The 14705-nt window shown below is 38.8% G+C and overlaps 1 protein-coding gene across 2 annotated transcripts in view; it reads right to left on the minus strand.

The window, feature by feature from the left end:
• LOC102234317 (potassium voltage-gated channel subfamily A member 1-like) overlaps positions 1-14705 on the minus strand; it is a 36988-nt gene that overhangs the window by 1715 nt on the left and 20568 nt on the right. The window contains exon 2 of one of the 2 annotated variants that reach the window (XM_023350483.1): positions 3816-9201. The gene's annotated coding sequence lies outside the window, so the exon portion shown is untranslated. Of the gene's footprint in view, positions 1-3440; positions 9202-14705 lie in introns of those variants that run through there. The other variant, XM_005813836.2, reaches the window with a different exon arrangement.

Genomic DNA, 14705 nt, shown 5'->3' on the forward strand with positions numbered 1-14705 from the left:
TGTCATCATACACCTGCTTCAACAAACCCATTGCCATTTGGACAAAGCAGGCAGCACTGTTAGGATCATGTTATGTGATTTCTCCAGTGCATTTAATACAATTCAACTTAATTTGCTCTGTGACAAACTCCAGAAGACACAAGTGGAGGCCTCAACAATCGCCTGACTACCTCACAAACAGACCACAGTCTGTGATACTGAAGAAGGACTGTGTGTGTCTAACCAGGTGGTCAGCAACACAGGAACACCACAGGGGACTGTATTCTCACCATTCCTTTTCACTCTGTACACATCAGACTTACAGTCCAAATCCAACTTCTGTCATGTTCAGAAATACTCAGATGACTCTACAGTTGTTGGGTGTATCAGAGATGGACAAGAGGCTGAGTACAAAGAGCTGGTGGACCGCTTTGTGTCATGGTGTGGGAACAATTGTCTCATCTTAAATGTAAACTAAACAAAGGAGATGATTGTCAATTTCAGGAGGAACAGGATTAGATTAAATCAAATTTCCGTCATGGGAGAAATCTAGGTGGTTAAGGAATATAAATACCTCAGTGTTCATCTGGACAACAGACTGGACTGGACATGCAACAATGAAGCCGTCTATAAGAAGGTACAGAGCAGACTGCACTTCTTGAGGAAGCTAAGGTCCTTCAAGGTTTGCAGCAAGATGCTACAGATCTTCTATAAGTCGGTTGCTGAGAGCATCATCTGTTCTGCTGTCATCTGTTGGGGCAGCAGCATCAGAGCCAGGGAGGCTCAACAGCCTGATAAAGAAGGCTGGTTCTATTCTGGGGACGACTGTGAAACCTCTGGAGATGATCATTTGCACATAGCAACAGTTATTACTAGTAAATTCAGAAAATGCATAAGAAATACATTTTTTGGCATACCCTCTAGTGCGGTGCCATACAGAACCGGTTTTAACTGGTTTCAACAGGATGTTGGTGGCGTATAAACACTGAAAACCAACCTCAGATACATAGTATCAGAAAGTAGAAGCTGTTCTCAGTCAGAACAGTTTGTACTGTACAAAAAAGCCCAACAGCCTGATAAAGAAGGCTGGTTCTGTTCTCGGAACGACGGTGGAACCTCTGGCGATGATTATGCAAAGAAGGATTCTTCATAGGATCAAGAAAATTATGGACAACCCTGAACATCCTCTTCATGAGACTGTCTTGGGAAGGTGGAGTATCTTCAGTTAGAGGCTTCCTTAGATTTATTGTATTACAGACTGCTACAAGAGATCTTTCATACTAGCAGACAGTATGATATATGCTGTAATGCCTACAGCCATTACAATCTATAATAACTCTAATAACCCAAATCCTAACCTATATAACCCCTATATACACCGTGCTCATCAGGAGAGGAGGGCTCGCTTTCTTCACTTCTTGTCAATCACAACAGTGGCTTGGATCCCTGAAGTCCTATCCTCCTTCCTATCCTCTAGACCCGGGCCGGGGGCGTGTCGCCCTCCCAGGCCCCCCTGAAGCTCCGGCCCTGCCTATAAGAGTTACACATGAACAACACAAAACTGACCTCAGATCAGCCAGAGGGAATATAAATCTCTTCAGTTGGTTGGAGCTGCATCAGAGTGCCGTTCTACTTCCCACCATGATGCTGTTAATCATGATGATGATGATGATGATGATGATGGCTACTTTTACATCCTCTGGTCCTATTTTTGGTCCAATTGGGGACGTAAGGTGAGATTCAACCTCAATCAGCCTCACTTTATCTCTGGAGTTCTGCTGCTCTGACAGATGAGATCAGGCTTTTGTTGTTGTTGATGATGTTTTCTGTCTGCAGTGAATCCAAACTCGTGGAGGACGACAGGAACTTCCCTGAGATTCCTCACCGTTCTCCAAATATTGCAAACTCCCCCGGGTGAGTCATGTCAACGTTATGGAGGTTTTTATGACTGTAATCAAAACATTTGCTCCTAAAACTTAGTTTTAAGTTCATTTGTACACCAAGGTATTTGCCTTTGAGTTTTGGTTATGAGGTTGGCAAAAAATAAACAGTTGTGTTTCATCTACATCTGTATTTTTGGAGTGATTCGAGAACAGTGCCTTGAGGTACTCAACATTTGATCTTTATTAGTTTAAATTTAGAATTATCAAAGAACAGAATCTAGCTCATCACTACTAAAGGCCAGTGAGGCATCTTTACGTTTCTGTAACTCACCACCCTAATACATACAGAAAGGTTTAATGTCCTTATCTTCTATCAGTTTAATTTTATTTAAAAAAAAATTTTTAAGAAAAATGATTAACTTGTATGTTGTGCTGCAATGTTTAACTGTGTGGGTATCAATAAATCTTTACGAAAGGGGAAAAAAAAATACACCATCCTAATATATACTGCTCAAAAAAATAAAGGGAACACTTTAAGTGTTAAACACCTGTTTAAGTGTTCCCTTTATTTTTTTGAGCAGTGGTACATCTGAGATTGTTTTGATCCCGATTCTAACCATGACCTGCTTGAGTTAGAAACTGGAGCTCTTTGCAATATTCAAATGAATAAATCAAAAGGTAATTGGTGAAGGACATTGTGAGTATTTTCTCTCTTTGCTCAGATTGTGATTGGTTTTCTGACATGATTTATGTCATTTTCATATACATTTTAGTAGATTCTGTAAATTGGAGAGGAATTATTGAGTTGATTCATCAGGATTATCTTAAATCACACAACTAGAAGATAACCTGGCATAAGAAACTTGCTTCTGATTAAAGTTTCTTTGAATTTACCTAGCATATACTTTTTAGTACAGAGAATAACACTGATTCTGGATGTGTTCTTCTTCCAGGAGTGGCAATGTCAAGAAAAAATGTCCCTTCAAATTTTGCCGTAAAGATTGGCTCGGTAAAAAACTTAAGTTTATTGGAGATGGACTCATTGCAGCGAAAGGACCTAAAGTGTCTGAGGAGTGACATCACAAACTCGCCCACTTCTACCTGACCAGACAGACATCATGAAATCACCTTTGATTTTCTCTTTGCTCTTTAATCATTTTGGGTTTAAACCCATAAATATTTTCTGGAAATCTTTACAATAATCATAGTTTGTCTGATCTTATGATCCCATTTTACTTTGAAAAGCTGTTGCATCTGTCAAGGTTTTACATAATGCACAATAAAATAAGCAATAAATTCAAGTTGTATGTTTCATGATCATTATACCCAAGAAATAAACTGCAGCGTCCATCAACTACTAAATATGATTATTTACTTTATATTTGTTCTATTTACCAGCTTCATGAGATGTATTATAGAAAACCAAATCAACAAACCCATTACAGAAAAACAGAAACGTGTCACTTGGTGGGTTTAATCAGTTATTCAAAGACAAAAAATATATTTGCTTAATTGAATGAGTCTGACACAAATAGCACAACAAGATTCTCTTTGTTTATAGATGCTGAGTTAAAGTGCTTTTAAAAGTTATTTTCTTCTGGAGCCTGATTTTAAATAAATCATATCGCCATCTGGTGGCGGAATAAAGAAGCTCACTCTCAGTGAGTCTTAAGAGTTTATTTCAGTTTATTTGATAACTCTTCTGCATATATGACCAACAACGTAACAAACAGGATTGTTGCAGTTAAAAACACGATGAAACATTAACAGGATGATGTGAAACACGTAAAACCACTGATACACACAGAGACGTTTGGCTTCTTCAGAAAAGTTTGGCAGCTTTGTTTTCAGGAGGGATGTTGTCAGTGAAGGTACCTGGAGGTCTGCAGTTTGCCGACTCCACTAGGAAGATGAAAAACGACTGAAGGCCGAACACAATGTCTTCAGGTGGACCTGAACGTTGAGGACGGATCCACATAAATTCATGCAGAAGGAAATCTACACTGAGCAGGTGAGTCTACAAACTGAAAATATATCTTTTGAAGCAGCCAAGTTAGCAGATTCTGCTGTTTGTACCTCTTAAGGTTTATTTTAGTATGACGACAGAAAAATGTGTGCAGTAAAGCAGATTTCTCCAACAGCTGTTGATGGACATCACCCAAACTAAAAAATTTGGGTGACGAGCCAGGGATCAAACGATCAACAATGAAATAAAAGCATAGCCCACTAAGGAGTTTTTGCACCAAAAGCAAATCACCAGTTTAACGTACAACTGGCTATTAGCTCTCGAATGTCTTCAGACACACAACCCCTCACAGAGCTTAATGTTTGTTGGATCAGTTATTCACAGGACAGGGTTATGACTTTTTGTCCTTCTAATAACTCATTTCATGAAGGGGGTGTCAGTAAGAGGATATATCTTTTGAAGGACCCATCTCCCAATGGGACTCGTACCAGCACCTTCTCTCAATACCACACTTCAGAAGGATCTTTGTGGGAAGATGGATCTTGAAAGCATTGGTAGAGTGCTTTCCTCTCTACAATGTTTGACCCCATCCCGCAACTCAGTTTTAGTATACTACAGACACTCAGGGCTTTGCGATTGGGGAGACTCTGAAGTCACCAAGTAGTGGAGTCTCACACATCTCAGCCACAACCCCAATTTTATTGCACCTTGGACATCCTTTCCACATCCTGCCCATGTGACAGTCCTATGCTGATTTGGTGTTGGGTGGGGATGTAGGGTGGCCTGAGATCTCTGACAGTACCATTGAGGCTGGGAGGACTTCCTTGTGTGGATCACAGCCATAGGGGTGGGCTATGGCTCCAGAGAATGTGACAGGCCAGCCATGGTCACTGGTGGACATCCCTCCCTCTTGACCTGTTAGGGGCTAGCTCACCAGGGGGGACAGTAATGTGCCCTTCCTGGCCTGATCCTATGAGTTCAGATGGCACGTTCACATACACCATCTCAACACAAATTATTTGTACACATACACTGACCCACCCACACACATACACGGACAGACACAAATATAATCCAGATGGTTGAAAGCCATATTACTAGATTACACAGGTTACTATCACATCGATGTGATTGGTGGCCCTCCTTGATGCTTGATGCAGTCTGGATTTTCTTACGTTTAATCATGCAATTAAAATGCCATCTTAGGATATTCTATGTGTAGAGCAAATTTTCCCTGGCACAGAGACAACTACCTTCTATATATGGTATCCCTGACTTGCCAAAGACAGGACATCTTAAAAAAGAAAGACCCATCCTTCAGAAAACTTCCAAGCTTTTGGAAATATCTTTGGGTTGGGAACCTATCTGTTGGAGGATCTGTCATCTGAAGGATCGGGTCTTTGAAAGAATCCTTTTTCAGAGGATCTGGAATCATCTTTTGAGGAACTAGTCTTTTGAAGGTTAAATACCTGAACCAAACCTTTTAAGGAATCAACTTTCAAAACACCTATTTTTTTGAGTGTCTGTCTTCAGGGTACATGTTCTTCATAGTACTGTGGAACTGGATAGTCTGCTATTTTCTTGGCACAATGTTTGATGGACTCGTCTTTAGAAGGGCTCAGCTTTTGCAGGCATCATCTTTTGGGCAAGACCTTTGAAGAATTTGTCAAATGGAAAGCAGTTGTAGCAGTTTGTGGAAACCCCCTAATTTCCTAAAATACACAGGTCTCAGCATGAATTAGGCAGTGATATATAGTAACTTACAGTATGTTCTCTATGTCAAGGCAATACAGCTCAAAGATAAAGCCACATGACAATGGACTGACCCTTTGGGGGATCCAACCTTTAGAGGGCCGGGCTTATGGAGAAATCATCTTTAAAACGTAACATCTTTTTCTGGGCTTTGACCTTTGAAAACCTAGGTTCCTTTGCCAAACCTTGGACTTAAAACCCTGGATGCGGAGAACCTGTCACTAAATAGACCTGTTCGTTGAGAGGACTAATCGTTGAAAGGAATAATCTTTTCGATTGCAATTCCCTTGAAGGGTCAGTCTTTTGGAGGATGAAGTTCCTGAGTTGTGACTCAGTTAACTGTGTTTTTTAACACCAGATACCTCATTGTTATTGAGAAACAGTCCATGATTTTTCATCATTTTGATTGCCACTGTTTTGTGTTCTGTTTGTGAACGGTCTTTAGAAAGCTGGTATTAAACCAATGCCACAGTGACAGACAAGGTGGGAACTTAAAAACCACTGGTGCTAAGAAAGAACCGGTTTGGTGGAGCACCTCATACTTCAGTCACAGTCAGATTTAGGTGGTGATAGATTGAATATATTCTACTTGAAATATGCACGCAGCTCATGTATATATCCACATGGCGAAGGACTGGGCCTACAGAGGATCCAGCTTTTAGAGGACAGGGCTTCTGGTTTGTCCTGTTTCTGAATCTCTGTAATCTGAGTTATCTCTGTAGGACCTCCAAGGATCTCTCGAGTCCTTGGAGGTTTTTGCCTTTGCACATTAGCATCAGTCTCAATTGGTGGCTTTTAAACTATCTTTTCATATTCTTAAGAAAACAAGATAATAAAAACTCCTCAAAGTTGGATGTTGATGAAAGTTTGTTTATAGCACATAAAATGTTGAATGTTTTGAATATATTTGGCTTTTTTCTAACTTATGCCCTGACTGAGAATAATATTACATTGGCCCCTGAGTTAATGGATGTTTGTGCTTATAATCCATATAATTCTTAAGGTCCTACAGCAATTTACTAAATTACTGTACATTTTAATGCCCATGTACACTTGGTGCCAAAGGGATATCTTTGCTTGTAAACCGAAAATACTACTCAAAAAATAAATATACATCTCTGAATTTGCTTTACTGGAGCCATAAACTGAACCAGAATTACCATGGATCGATTGATTTGATTTCATGATCAAATCAAAGGATCCAGTAAAAACATAGCAGGAGCGCTAACAGAGGATGTTGTGCCAGGACTTAGGCTGAACATCAATCTACACAGGACATGGATAGCAGCATCAAGGAGACATGGAGCACAGTTTATAAGTGCAGAAAACAGAAGACAAGTAACAGAACAGGAGGAAATTCTCAAACAGAGCCCTTTTAATGAAAATTGCTTGGATTTTTAAAATAATGTTAGCTGCGAATCAAACCTCATTTTCTCCATCGTGTTGTAATAGATTAAAAAGCTTCCTTTCTTCCATTCTGTGGAAGACGTGTTTCAGATTATCTGAATAAAGTTCGAGTATTGTTCCATTATGAGCAGAAACATGACCCACATAGTGGTGGGCTATTCGCACAGATGTTTTACATGCCCCGCCTTCACTGTCTTTGCATGTTAATCTGCATCTGATCAAAATGTAAACTGCTAGCATAACTATTGAAGCAGAAAATGAAAAAAAAACACTCCAGTACAAGAACTTTTGTTCATACAAGCATATGGCACTAAACCTAAAGCACTAATCATAAACATTAGTTCTGCTAATGTTGAAGCACTACCAATAGTATTTAGCAGAAGCTAATGCTAGCGCTAAATTCAACCATGTTAATATGTTGACATATGTTATCCCCCTCTGTTGGGACAAATTTGTTTTTGCACACTTACTTATCCGGTTTCACTTCTGAAAGTGATTCTTTGGGGCAGATATTTCACTCATGTTTTAAATTTTATAGTTGTTGCTAACTTGACTGTAGGACTTCGGTCAGAAAACATGCAGGACATCAGTAGATTTTAAAGTGTTTATGGTGCATTCTGGGTACAGAATAAACCTCAACTGCTGCACCGCATCACAGATGGAGAACATGAGGAGAGGAAATGGAACTGTTGTGTAAACAGTCTTCACTCACTTCAAAATAAAAGCATGAATATAAACGTCTAACTACTTGGAGAATTCTTAACAGTCGATAACCAAAACATCAAGACATATGTCAATTCAGTTTATTCAACTGAAAGTTCACTAAAACAACCAAGTAAATTAGCTCTTTAGAATTTAGAGGAAACTAAATTTGCCAAACAATTTCAAATAAGCTAAATGCCCACCACTGCTTATTTCCTTGAATCTTAAATGGTGCTTTCTACAGATTTCAAGAATTTACTTATTACTTTCCTGACACTTTCAGGCTACTTTAATTGGGATTTTTAGGTTATTTATCATGGGAATGTTGATTACTTTACCGTATCTTAAAGGGAACAGCCAGGATTTCATGTTACGTTCTCTTAACTTTCTAGAACTTTAAGGGCATGGTCCAGCGACTCAAAATGTGCTTAATGAGGCTATTTATTTGTTTTTTACCTGCTGCTTACATGATATTTTCCTGTAACTTACATGTTACCTTACAGAAAATGACAGGAAATTACTTTAAGGATTTACGAAAGCAACATGGAAGTTCCAGGAAAGTAATAACATGTGGAGGCAGAGGTTTCTACGGATGTTTTTAAATATTTTTGTTAGTTTGTGAGTTAGTTAAAAACCTAAAAGAAATATTAAAATAAATGCAGTGTAAACTCAGCTTCAAGCTTTTTGTCATTTACTTTAGACTCTGTTTGAGAACTCAGAGTGTTTTCCATCTTTTCTCGTTCCTTTTTCTAACTTCCCATTTCCTGATTGATATGTAGGTACAAAACGACAGCAAGAAGAACAGGCCACACAAAGGTAGAGAATACTAAACACTTCAGATTTAGGCGCCTGAATTTACAGAAGACATCACCTAAAAAGTAGCTCCAGTTGAGACGAGCTGATGTGTCCGTCCCAGACTGTGTGACCCTGAATGCATCATCTCTGATGGCTTTGGAAAGGGGAATATCAGAGGAAAAACAACATCCAAGCATCCGTTCTCCTTCAAAATGTTCTTTTTTTCCCCTTCATCTGTCTCACATTGTTTTAGAAAAATAGAAATCAGAAAAACATTATTACAAAAATAAACCAAAATGTTTGTCCAGATTCTACATCCACATGACAACTTCACAGAAATATGGACTTATATTGCACAGCGAGGGATTTCCTCCAATAGGAAGTAAATCACTGACACAATTTGTAGAAAAAACCCCACATTAAAACGATCCAAAGATGAAAATCCTGGATGTGTTTGATTGTTTTTCTTTTTTCTTCGTTTCCACAGACAGACAGCAGCTCGATTCCCAGGCCCTCCTTCATCCGTCAGGAAGAAAAAAATCATCCGAAAGCTGCTCCAAGGGAAAAGTAAAAACCCAAAAACACAGGATGAGTTTTGGTTGAAGGCACAGAGTTCCAAGAACAGGACTGTTGATGCTGACTGGAAGCGCAGCAGATGGTTCTGTTCCTGCGGTCCGATCGACTCCCCTGATGGTCGGAGGGCAGGGCTTATACTCTCTGCAGAGACAAGAAACACGGAGGAACACAAGGATTTAGTTTCCCCTTCAGGTCTCACAAAACATGTTCATTACATTTTATTTACACAAAATCATTCTTACATAATTTTAGTCTGCTCATTTCTGCCTATTTTGAGTTCCTTCCAGAATGAGCTGTTTTAGGCATTTTTGAAAAGCAGAAGTGGAGCCCCCTGCACAACCAACCAGAATGCAGAAAGTGGTTTCTGAATGGTAAGTCAACAATAAAGCACTTGTCTTTTCCAGCAGCCATTGTACATCTCACCAAATGTGCTGGAGCTCAGCTTGGGTTGCTAGGTAACAAGCTGGACTCGGCTAGGGTTCCTTGGTAATGGTGCAGTTCCCATGGAATGTGACTTAACAATTCCCAACTATGTTATTTGTTAAAGTGCTGAATACGTAGTTTAGTGATGAGCAGGTAAATGAACATTTTGTTGGCCATCAAGTCCTTTTGATTTTACGATTTTGGCTGATTTGAGAAAAGGTCCTAATCAAAGTACATACATAAACCCAAATCAGAATTTGCTGCACAAGTTGAATATTGGTGACTCCTTCCTTCCTTCCAACCTCACTCAGTTTGAGCAGTTTTGGGAAGAAGAAAGGGCAATTTTGGTTTCATTGCACAAGATGACTGAATGCAAATGCACACCACACCTTTAAGATTTGTATGTGTAAAACATTTGAACTCTTTCCCTTTTCTTCAGAATCATTAACTAGTTTGTCTCTGTCACAAATTTGAAGCAAAAATACAAACAAATTCCAAGACGCTGGTAACAGGAAGGGCCCTTTATTGATGTAACCTGTGAGGTTTCACCAGGTCTTTATGCAGCTCCACCCCCACCTCAACGCCATCTTCCTCCAAGTTAATCCTCCCGTCCGCGGCAGATGGTCCAGGGAGCATCCTCAGCCCTCAGCAACTCCTGTAGTTATGAATGATTGCGCCGCTGTGGGCATTAAGTTGGATCAGTGTAATCCATCGCAGCATATGCAGCAGCCAAATCCACTGGAGAGGAGGACTTTCCTTCGTTGATTTCCCTCCGTAGAGACATTCCTAGAAGGTCAGGAGGTGCTAGGTTGGCTCGTCTTTTTTCCTCTGATGCTCACTTATCACCGTATCAAGGCATCAATAGTCCATTCTGCGTCTTCCTAGCTCAGGTAGGCAGTAATTATGCTAGTTTATAATATAAACTAGTGGCAGCCATCACACTTCCTTCTTTAATCCAACTCCCGTTTGTTTGGGGAAGTGTGAATGTGTAATCAAACTCTGATTCCGACCGAAACAGCAAATTCTGGTCCAACTTCAAACCTTGGTCTTGGTTCAGCTGAAGTGAACTCTGGTTTGGTTCAAATGTATATGTGAACACCAGAGACCACTCCAAAAGCAGGAAGTCTACTACAGTGCAGGGCAGTCTGGGTAAATTCAACCAAAACAAACGTGCTAGCCTGACGCTAGCATGAGAAATGGCTTGTGGTCTTTTGCTAAAGACAAAAGAAAAACAACTGCTAAAATCTGATGCTACTCCATTTTAGATTACATTTGTGACGTAGGAAGATGAAGAGGCTTTTGTGTCATTTCCTTCTGTGGTTCTTGTTGCAGCGCCACCACAGGCGAGGAGGAAACACTTTTTTCGAAGTGTTTGGTTTGTTTGACAATGCAATGTGAAAGGGAACCACACCAGCTGAAAATGTAACAAATGTTGCAATTCTTATTTCAATTGGATGGGAAAACCCTAAAATCCCTAAATCAATTATCCAATTATTGGTCCCTCTATGACCAGGATGCCACAAACTCAAAACTTTTCACACAAAATTTTGAATTCTTTTCTTTCTTTTATTAAAATTGCAAAATCTATTTAGTTTAATTGCAATGCCATTGGTACAAAATTAACATAGAAGTTTAAAAAAATCAATAATTCCTTAATATTGGTGAAAAAGAACTAGTTCCACTGGCAGATTATTGTACTTATAAGATATTTTATACGAGGTACTTAAAACAAGCTCCCATATCTTGTTGAAAACTTACTTGTAAGTTAATTTAGTCTTTTTTAAAGTGCACTTGCACTTTAAAGACACTAGATAAAAATAGTAAGGTTATTTATTTTTTGCAGTGTAGTTTTAATTGGCAGCTTGTTCTGTACCTAACTTTGCCTAACTTTGTGTCCACTAGGAGGAGCTGCAGGATCTCTACTGTCCACTCCTGTTGACTCCAGTTGATATGTGGTTCCTGATAAACAGATCTCTGGGAGTCAGAATCCCTCAGATCAGAACCGATCCGCTTCCTTAAATATTTGGGCTGAAACTGAGCGCTTCTCTCACACACACTCTCTCTGACCTTTTTCAGATGTTGGAGCTGTGACATTTTGGTGTTTATGCTCCAGTGGTCACATTAAACTGACGTAAAGATGAAGCAGAGTGGTGTTTTCTGAAGACAGCATGCGTTTTTTTTTCCATGTTTGCATGTTGGGAGCAGGCTGCAGAGATGAAGTCGTGTTCTTCCTGTTACTGACGCTGATTAAAATCAGAACGAAGCAGTTGGATGTGATGATTCACTGCTGAGGCTGTGAAACATCGCGCTAACCTGGAGGGCTCTTCTTGCTTTGTTTTGTTTTGTTGTTTTTGGCTGTCAGCTCACAGAGGAGGACACGTTTTCTGATTCTGCTTCCACCTTGTCCCTTGTTGCCACGGCGACGGCTTCCCAACACCTGAAACAGCTGAGTTTGCACGCAGGCCTTCGCGACCTTGACCCCGCTCCCCCCCATCCTCTGACTCGGACGATAAGCGTTTTGCTGCAGGCTCGTTTGCAGCCGTCACTTCGGCTCTGCAGCAGCGTCGTGAAGTCGTGCAGCGAGGCTAATGAGCTGAAAATAAAAAATAAAACATGACAGCGACGATACACTGAGTCCCAACAGTAACTGGATGCATTCAGTTCACTGGCAGGGAGGAATAACCATCCCATCATGGGAAAATGCTAATTCAAAGTATTATTTTTTTTGCTTTCTTAGAGATTTTTTACATATTTGTTAAAACATAATCTGTGAAAAAATCGGCCTCCTCCAAGTCCTCCCTGACCTGCTATTGTCATCTGAAGAAAAGCACCGCAAACAACCAATTAGCACCAGGAGGAGGGTCTCAGTGCTGTCAATCAACCTTGCGAAGGCGCTGCTAACTGTGCTAATGGTGGGAAAAGAACTTGCTGTTGCAAGAAAACCATAATTAGTGCTAACTAGCCTTAGCATTCCGTACAGGCTCAGCCGACAGGGAGAAGCTGCACTGCAGCAGAGCGTGCACACAGTCCAGATTGACAGCACTAAGACCCGCCTCCTGGCTCTGATTGGTTGTGTCTAGTTAGCACTGGGAGTACTGGCAGAAGACAGAGGAGCTCGGTTTTATTCATGGATTATCTCATACTTTATTGTCACGACATACTGACAGTTTCAATAAATAATTTAATTAGCCTCAGGTTTGGACTTTGACCCGTCCACATGTGGCCAGATATCTGGGAAAACAAATACATTTTCTTGTGTTTTGGGCCTTTTATCCACATCAAAACTCAGATTTGTACCATTAAGACTTTTTAGCCTTATAAAGACTTAGTGTAGTCTTTATAAAAACAAATATCTTTGCCAAATCTTTAGAAAAAATAACATCATACATATGGGATCAGCTTTAGAAAATCTATGAAAAACAAAACAAACCCGCTGAAATGCACCACTGAGTGTTGTTTTAAACATGCCTCATCCTCATCCTTCATTTGTCTCTTTCTGTCATTAGTTTCAACATTTAAATGTTTTAACTTTTTTGTCCACAGTGGTTTTCCATACTTCAGTCTTTCCTTTAGTGCTCGGTTTTTTCAGTTCTTTCTTTTGTTTGACTCTTTGCTTGTTTGTTTAGATTTCTGTGTTAGTGTTAGTCTTTCATTTTTTGGTTGTTGTTATTTTCCCTTTGTGTTCATTTCTGGGTTTGTTACTGTCACTTTTCCCTCAGTTTCATAGTTAGAGGATGAGAGTCATACAAACTTTTCCACTTTTTGTCATTTTATAACCACCAATTTCAAGGTATTTGTAACGCAAAGCACAAAGTAATTGCAAAGTTCTTTTGATTTACAAAAAATCTGAAAAGTGTGGTGTGCATTTACATGTACAATTCTTTGTAAAACCATGTTTTACTGAGATTGCTTCACATTCTTCTTAAATAGTTCTACCTGAGTCAGATTGGATGGAGAGAAATTGTTTTTATTAGTTTTAAATTAAGTTTTGCTGCCGTTTTTCATTTGCACAACTTTTATGTTGATCTATCCCATCAAATTTCAGCATAATTAATGTAAGTTTCTGGTTGTAAAGTATTGGATTTATGAATACTTTTCTGAGGGATCCAGATTTAAAACGTCGGCATTCACTTTCTAAAATCTGTTCAGATCCTTTTACTTTGGTCATATCTGTGTAATGATTCCTGAAGCCAATTGGATCAGGCTAAATCCTGGTGGCTGTAGCCGGCCCTGCTGGGATTTAGAACGTCTGCTTTTAAGGATATAATGCTCAGCTTGGAACATGATCCATCAATGAGGCTCAGAGTTTCCAAACAAAACCAAATATTCCACTTTTTCTTATTGGGATTTTCAGGATTTATTACTAGCATCTAATTAGTAAATGAAACTTTTGACAGTTACAATAAATTCAGCAAATATGAGGAATATTTTACAGCCATTTTGCTGCTATAAGTCCCCATATCGTATTAGTTTAAACATTAAAACAAAATATAGACATTAAGTTATCTTATTGGTTGTGTTCAAACCTGCTTGCAAGGAATCTAGAAAAATTATTTTCCACAAACTTTTCCCCAGTGGGCAAAACTATCAAGGGAAATATAGAGATGTTAAAATGAATATTTTACACGCAGTGGATAAACCCATCAAACAATTTCAGGGACTGGAAAAACTCAGTTTAAAGTATTGGCAGGTCAAAAAATTATTATTTTTAAAAAGTAAAATTACCAATTTTGAATTTGGTCCGTTTTTGTACAAAAAGTGACAACAATCCATTTTTAAAATATATATATTTTCCCCAAAACACACAATTTGAATGGCTTTCTTTTTATAAAGCAAATGTGCAAAAACGTTTTTAATTTTGGGGGATACATTAATTTACACAACCACTCTGACAAAATGTCTAACTACTTTATTTTAATATCTGCATGCTTAAAATTTTATTTTAAATTGTTTTATTGTTCTTATTTTTCTGCCAAGTAATTCTGAGTTGTCAATTTTGGTCCATGTGACAAAAAGTTTGTATAAACAAAACGTTTTTCCAATATATAAGAATAATAATTGAACCTTACAGTTCAATCAAAAGACTCAGAAAGCTACTAAAAAAGGAAAGAATGATTCAATTTTGATAATAATAAACTACCAAAAATAAAACTATAGAAGTAAGAATAGAACCAATAACCAGTAATATAAAATAAACCAGGTTTTTAAAAGACATAAACTTT

The sequence above is a fragment of the Xiphophorus maculatus genome, chromosome 17, assembly GCF_002775205.1.
Source record: "Xiphophorus maculatus strain JP 163 A chromosome 17, X_maculatus-5.0-male, whole genome shotgun sequence".
Lineage (NCBI taxonomy): Eukaryota > Metazoa > Chordata > Actinopteri > Cyprinodontiformes > Poeciliidae > Xiphophorus > Xiphophorus maculatus.